The sequence below is a fragment of the Canis lupus genome, chromosome 18, assembly GCF_003254725.2.
Source record: "Canis lupus dingo isolate Sandy chromosome 18, ASM325472v2, whole genome shotgun sequence".
Taxonomy (NCBI): domain Eukaryota; kingdom Metazoa; phylum Chordata; class Mammalia; order Carnivora; family Canidae; genus Canis; species Canis lupus.
In genome coordinates this window covers 14,123,427-14,131,466 of record NC_064260.1, presented here as the reverse complement: position 1 = coordinate 14,131,466, position 8,040 = coordinate 14,123,427, and positions in this window count along the sequence as shown.

The window sequence follows — 8,040 nt, the reverse complement described above, 5'->3', positions numbered from 1 at the left end:
GGGGCAAGATGTGAATGAAATGTGGAAGGGATCAAAAGCCCTTTTCCATCTGCTGCAGAGTAATTCACTGGCTTGATGCAGGATTAGGATTGCACCAAGATTCATTTTATTATAATTAAAAGTAATTCTATATACTGCAATGGAACTTATATTTTGATTGAATAACTTAAAATTCTTCAGGAATTGGTCATTTACTGTGTCCAAAAGTACTGAAACAAGTGTTCTTCAAGCATTATCTAGAGGTTGTCTATCAATAGACACAAATAAAGGAATGCAAAAACCACATTTACTGATTGGTCTGATAATGATACAGATTGTGAAATTGGTGACCAGAGTTTAAACAAGATTTTGATTATAACTGAGATACCACTTTACCTTAGAAAACATCCTGGATGAAATCAAATAGTCAACCACAAGTCTTAGGCAAAAATTACTTCTAAAGTTGCTAAAGTTATTGATGACACTTTATATTATTATGGACAGGATTCAAGCAGGGAAGAGGATAAAAACAAACACACAGTCATCAAGAACTTGACAACGACCATATGAAAATTCAAGGTTCCCAGAATTGCCAAAATAATCTTGGAAAAGAAGAACAAAGTTGAGAGACTCACACACTCTCATGATCAAACTCACTAAAAAGCTATAGTAATTAAGACAGTTTGATACTGACATATAGACAGACATTTAGATGAATGGAATAGAATGAAGAATCTAGAAAGAAACCACGTGATGAGCTGATTTTTGAAAAGATTCTTCATTCTATTCTCATAAACAAATAAATAAATAAATAACAAATAAATAAATAAATAAATAAATCTTTAAAGTAATGAAGTACTGATGCTTTCTTGCTATGACATGAAAACATTATGCTAAGTGAAGGAAGCTGATCTCAGGGACCACATATTGTATGATCCCATTTATAAGAAATGTCCAGAATAAAAAAAGCCACATAGACATAGGGTTGTTGGGGTGGAATGGCATAAGATGAAAATTGGCTGCTAATCAGTACCAGGTTTCTTTTTATGGTGATGAAAATGTTCTAAAATTGATTGTGGTGATGGTTGCATGGCTCTGTTTATATAATAAAACCATTGAATCAAACACTTAAAAAAAAGATTTATTCATTTATTTGTTATTTTAGAGAGAGTGTGGAGGGGAGGGAGAAAGAGGGAAAGAGAAAATTTCAAGCTGACTCCCCTCTGAGCATGAAGTCCAACACAGGGCTCTAACCCACAACCTGAGATCATGACCTGAGCCAAAATTAAGAGTTGAACGTTTAACCAACTGAGCCAACTGAGCCAACTGCCGTGAACTGAACACTTTATTTATTTTTAATTTTTTGATTTTTAAAATATTTTATTTATTTATTTGACAGAGAGAGTGAGAGAACATAAGAAGGGGGAGGCGCAGGAGAGGGAGAAGCAGGCTCCTGGCTGAGCAGAGAGCCCCATGTGGGTATTGATCCCAGAAGCCTGGGATCATGACTTGAGCCAAAGGCAGATGCTTAACCGACTGAGCCACTCAGGTGCCCCTGAATTGAACATTTTAAATAGATGAATTTTATGACATGTGAATTATATCTTGATAAAGCTGTTATAAAAAAATTGTTGTTCTCTTGGTATAGAATAAACCCCTTAAAAAGTGGTTCTGAAGACACTTTCCCACATAGAACAGCAAGGCAATACTGGTGACGGCACACTGACAGTGAAGTACTGGTGGAGGTCATAGCAGAATGCTGGAGGAAGCTTAAGGAAGGGGGCATACTAAACAGAGTAGAACCAAAAACTACCTCTTCCTGGTTTCAAAAAGTTTCTATTCTCAGTGGCAAGATTTTATTCCAATGTTTTCTTACTTCTGCTTTGTGAATTGTAATATATCAGAAAAAAAGAGAGGAAAGAGAGTGGAAATACTATTCCATCGTTTGGGGCAAAGAAAATGAATTTTTGCATCAGACAGACCTGTGTTCAAATCCTGACTTAGCTTATTATAGGGCAACAAATGACAAAGTTACTGTAGGGCCAGGGCCTACAGTTCAAAACTATAAGTTCAAAAACTTGAACTCTGTTTTCTCACACACAGTCTAGGGATAATTGACTATTTATTGTTTAGCTAGCTGGCCCTATTTATTTATTGGCCCTTCTTTTTCAATCAGCATCCAAAAATGTCTTTGGTGGTGGTGGGGAATATCCTCTTCAATTCTTTTATGTCTGGTATTTTGATTTCCTTCCTGATTTTCCTCTAGCCTGGCTGATCAGCACATTCCATGCATTAGGGAAGGGAACAAATCAAATTTAGCCACTGGGATTAAGTTTAAGACCTTTGTTTGAATTGTTGAAGTGGAGTTTTCTCTCTGCTGTTGCTGCTGAAATGAATCTGACAGGGTAAATGTCTGGAGTCACTCTACGTTTGTGCCCATATGAAGCCTGAGTATGTGGCCACCATGGAGATGGCAAACTGGAGAGATGCAAAAGGACCTGGGCCTTGGGCATATCATATATGGCTCTTGTTAAAAGCATGACAGCATCAACCCTGAACTTTTCAGTTATATAATTTGATGCCTTTTAAACTTAAACAAGTATAAGTTGACTTTTCAATTACTACACCCAAGTGAATCCTACAAGTAACATGGCCTACTCTTCTAGCTACTACAGCTATGAAACAGATGACCCCATACTTCAAGGTTTAAAACAAGAGAATGTCATGATTTTAAATAAGAAAACATTTATTTTGCCAAATCTGGGCAAAGACTGGAGGATACATGGAATTAAAAAAATAGAGAAAGGGGTTATAAGGGAAAGGAGAGGAACCAAGAGGGAAAATTAGAGAGGGAGACAAACCATAGAGACTCCTAACTTTGGAAAACAAACAAAGGGTTGTGGAAGGGGAGGTGGGTGGGGGGACAGGGTAACTGGGTGATGGCACTGAGGAGGGAACTTGATGGGATGAGCACTGGGTGTTAAACTATATGTTGGCAAATTGAATTTAAATTTTAAAAATGTAAAAAAAAAAAAAGAAAAAGACTGGAGGATATGGCTTATTTCTGCTCTATTTAGTGTCAGCTATTGTGGTTTGAAGACGTGGGGCTGGAATTATATGGAAGTTTACTTGTTCATTTGTCTGCTAGCTGGGCTGGGAAGACTCAGCTGGACTGGAGAACTTAGGCTCCTTGGGTCTCTCTCTCTCTCTCTTCCTTCATCTCTCCCTCCCTCCATAGTTTCTCCATGTGACCTTTCCAGGGTGGCTACTTTAGGTTAGCTGAATTTCTTACATGTCAGCTGAAGACACCCAGTGTACATGTCCTAAGGGGAAAAGAGATGGGGAAAGCTCTATTGCCTTTTACGTCCTAGCCTCAGAAGCCATACAGGATCATGTCCATCACAGTTCCAGGCCTACCAAAATTCAAAACGAGCAAATGGAACTTACCTTTTGATGGAGTCAACATCATATGATCAGAAGAATATGCAGATTGAGATATACTGGTGTGCCCATCTTTGAGAAGACAATGGGCCACACCTTGGTGGGATATTTGTGAAGATTAAATGAGAAATATTTCAAAAGACTGTGTTACAAAAACATAATATAGAGCTGAAGACCTGAATGGGCTGAAGGGCCCATTTCTAGTGTGAACTAGAAATAATTCTCTGGCCACATCAGGAAAATACTAGTGAGGACAGAAGAGAGGTAGAGTAGAGAGGGAGGTGAGTGGAGAAAATAATTAGCCAAGTTTTACTATGTTGAGTGTTAAGGGCAATATACACAGAAACTTGAGAAAGGAAAAGGGAAAATAACATTTATGTTCTAAATCTGTTGTTGTTTCTACATATGCTAGTATTTCTGATTAAAATTATGTATTTACTAGAGCCTTTGGGAGGCTCAGTCAGTTAGGCATTGGACTCTTGTTTTTGGCTCAGGTTAGGATATTAGAGTTGTGGGATCGAACCCCCAGGTAGGCTCAGTGGGAAGTTTGCTTGAGATTTTTTTCTCCCTCTCTCTCTGCCCCTCCCCACACTTGTGTGCATGCATGCACACACCACTCTAATTAATAAATAAATCTTTAAAAATAAAATAAAATTGTTTACTTACTTATTTTTCCAATCATGCTTGAGTAATAAAAGAGGGCAGGAAATGGAGCCAGTCTTTTCTCTTGGTTCAAAATTCCTGTGACCAAGTTTTACTCTATTAATCCCATGACCAGAGCCAATATCAATATTCCTAAAATGTATCTTCAATTCTTTTTTGAGAAGTCAATATAAGTATTTTGGAAATAAATGCTATCAAACTAAAGTTACAGAGTATCAGCCAATGTTAAATATTCATATAAAATTTGAATCAAATTATTGCTTAAGATTATAACAGAATGATAAAATGAGCAAATCCACAGCAAACATAAAATTTACTGATGAAGCAATTGTAATTAAATTGACCAACTAAGTTACAGTAATAACAATCCCTTTTAGAGTTGAAATCTAAAATAACCCAAAGGAACTAACTGTCCAAACTTCGTAAAAGTTCAGCTTCTTCATGGACAAAATGAGGGAATTGAATTATAGATTGTTGGCTTTTGTAAGGAGGGTGTCAGAGTTCTTTCATAATCAGATGGAAGTTCTGGACCTTCTTCCCAGAGATGCATAGACACATTTTCCATGTGATATTGGTGATTTAGTCTCTGAGTCCAACTTTAAAACTCCTGGATCGCTTACTGTCTTTTTTTATTCTAAATTCTGAGATTGAGGATAGCTGATTTTAGCACCATCTTTATACCTTCTCGGCTTTGGAAGGAATCTAAGCCCTCTTGAGTTCACCAGCAGTTCTCTGACCCAGGGACAGCTACATGAGATGTTATCTGGCAAGGGCCTCACTCTTGATATTTTTAATTTGGACAAAGAGCCCCATCTTTCCATTTTATACCAGAACTCACCAATGATGTTACTGCACTTGCTCTGGCCACTCTCTGATACTCTACTTTCCCTTTTCACATTCCTGAGAAGCAGTCATCTGGTCTCTGGGTGCACTAACAGAGTAAGGAGGACCTAGACACTTTTGTAGGGGGCAGCCTATGTCAATCCTGGAGTATACTTCTTTATAACTGCACCCATTGATCAGAGTCTTCTGTGTCTTGTGGGATAAGTTTCTTTTAATATAAGAATGTTTTACATATCTGAAGACAGCTACCATTCTTCACCACCCCATAAGAAATCTAATAATGAATTGAATCTCCCCTTGTTTGGTTGATCAATGGAAAAAGAAAGGCTGTCAAGCTCACATGAGATGAAAGGGCCAAGTACAAAAGGGAAATAAAATGATTAGGATTGATGCCCTAGGATAAAAAAAAATCAGGAAAAAAATTAAAGAGGAACAGCAGGGTTCATATTTCTGAAATGGAAACAAGCCTTGGGTTTTTTTTTTTTTTTCCATCATAAAAAAATCCCCTAAGAATGAACTACCCTAATGCAATCTGCTCTCATTCTGAGTATGGTAGTGTTAAAGAACAGATTCTTTTTTTCTTTTTTTTGGTAAGAAAATGAGTGAGCTTTGGTTATTTCTGAGGCTTTTTTTTTTTTTGAGGCTTTGTTTTTAAGTAAGTGTTGCACTCAAGCAAATAACATGAATAAACAGGTTTTAATATCACCATGCCAAAATATGTGCATTTATTTATGATTTTCTTAGGGAGACACTTTGACTTTATTTACCTGTTTTCTTTCTTTCTTTTCTTTTTTTTTAAAACTATGTTTTGTTCATCTGTGTAATCTGGTGTATAGCATCATACATGACACATAGAAGGCTGTTTGAAGTGTATGTTTCTGTGTCTGGAGAGAGAAAGTGACCCTCCTGCAGACACAGGTCTGTAAAGATGATTCTCTGTGTTGAGGGCATGAAGAGGCCAATCCTGAGTACCACATACCTAATTCACTGGGTTCCTTCACAGTTCTGATCCATTAGGAGGCAGTTAGAGTGCAGACACTGTGAGGAGATCTTGGGACAGCTTTAAGGATGACTTTTTCCTTTTTATATGGTCCTCATTACAAAGAGAAAGGCAGAACCTACTGTTAATATGCTTGTTGAAAATGTTTCTGAGAATATAAATTTGGACTAGTATTTTAAAAAGAGCCATTCTCACATCTAAATTTTGCATTTTCAAAATAACCTCCTTTTTATTATAAAACTTATACATAAAGTCTGGTTAGAAACTTGTGTCCTATTCACTCTTTTTTTCCATTTATCTTTTAGTGATTTTATAATTTTAAAATGTTTTAATGAATTTTAGTTTTTTACTAGGTATCATATGGATCAAAATGTAAAAATATAAAAGACTATACAGTGAAAAGTTTTCCTCTAATCCTTGTATCCTGGCCATTCAGCTTTCCTGCAGGCAACCAGCATTCCTGCTTCCTTGTCTATCTTTTCTTGATTCTTTGTGTGAGCATGAATGATTAAATCTCAATTCATTTCCATTTTACTCAAAATGGGGCCCTCGCTAACATTGTTTTGTGTGTGTTGGGTGGGGGAGGGTAAAAACTTAGCCTAGTGTCCACTTTCATGATTTTCTGCTTTGATTTCCCATCTTAGAATTGTAAAACAGCCCTGAGCAGCCAGTGACCCATTACCATTGTGCTCTCCAATCCTCTGTCCCAAAAGACCATAGCTAGAACATAACAAAGTCTTCATGAAGCCACAAGAAAGCAAATATGACTCTATTAGGGCAGGACTACTCTTGAGTTATTTTCTATCTCCCTCTCAGATATCATTAATCTTCAATCACTATAGCAAAATATTTCTCTGGCAAGATATCAAGAGATAAATATCTCAGCTTGTTCCTCACTCAATTTAGTGAGCTCTGTCTCTTTCTTGTTCCCCACTCTTCTGAAGAGTGGACAAAAAGAATCTCCTTTTTTAAAGAGTTCACTACCAAACAGCGATGTAGAGTTCCTAACCTGCTTATGAAGAGAGCTTTCTAAGCTTTGTTTCTCTCTATACTTGCCCTCATCAAGGTTGGAGGAAAAACCCTAAGTGGGTTTGAGGGCAGGTTGGACTTAGACAAAATTTTACCACTGGGTTCCATTATTTTGTGTACCCAGAATTCACCCACTTTCTCTTCTGTGCATTGCCTCCTTTTTCTAGGAACCATTCCTTCTTCCTATTTATTCATGTGATCAATTTGGAGTGGCAATGTTAGTTCAAACGTGGTTTAGACATTGACCAAAATTTATTGGTCTAGGGATGGATACCAGACCAATCTGGTTCAATATAATTTCTTTACAGGATATTTAGACTTTGATCTGAGACTCAAGTCATTCTTTTTCCAGATGGATGAACTTACCAGTAACATGTAAAGTTCAGGATCTTTGGGTTATTTTTGTTGTCATGAGGATGAAAGAAATAAAGGCAGAGGGTCTGAAGAGAGGACAAAAAGCAACAAGCAGAGATAAAATGGAGAATTATTAACAGCATTTCTCTCCCTGGATTCAGCTGTTGCTATCCTTGTTTACTGTAAGACATCTTGATTTTCTTTTGATGTAGGCTATTTCAGGTTGGTTTTCTGTATTCTTATAACCTGAGTGTAACAAAGAGAATGTGGACGTGATTTAGCAAGACGGTGGAGTAGGAGGACTCTGAGCCCCCGTTGCTCCACCCACAAACTGAGGTAACAGCTAGATTACTGCAATTCTTCCTGAAAGTGACTGGAAGACTGGCAGAACTGATCTTCCTCAGCTAGTCATAGAAAGAAGGCCACATCATAAAGGATACAAAGGGTGGAGAAGTGGTGGGGAACCAAACCCCAGTGTGACTAATCATGGACAGGAGGGACATCACAAGCATGGAGTGAGAGAATCAGACCCCAACCTGGGCAACTCCTGGCCCTGTGGATCTGGATCTGTATTGGAAAGACAAGTCCTCATAATGTCTGGCTTTGAAATTTAGCAGGGCTTAACTCCAGTACCTTTGAAAATTAGTGGGGCTTGGGGGCACCTGGGTGGCTCAGGGTTAAGCATCTGTCTTTGGCTGGGGTTGTGATCCCAAGGTCCTGGGATTGAATCC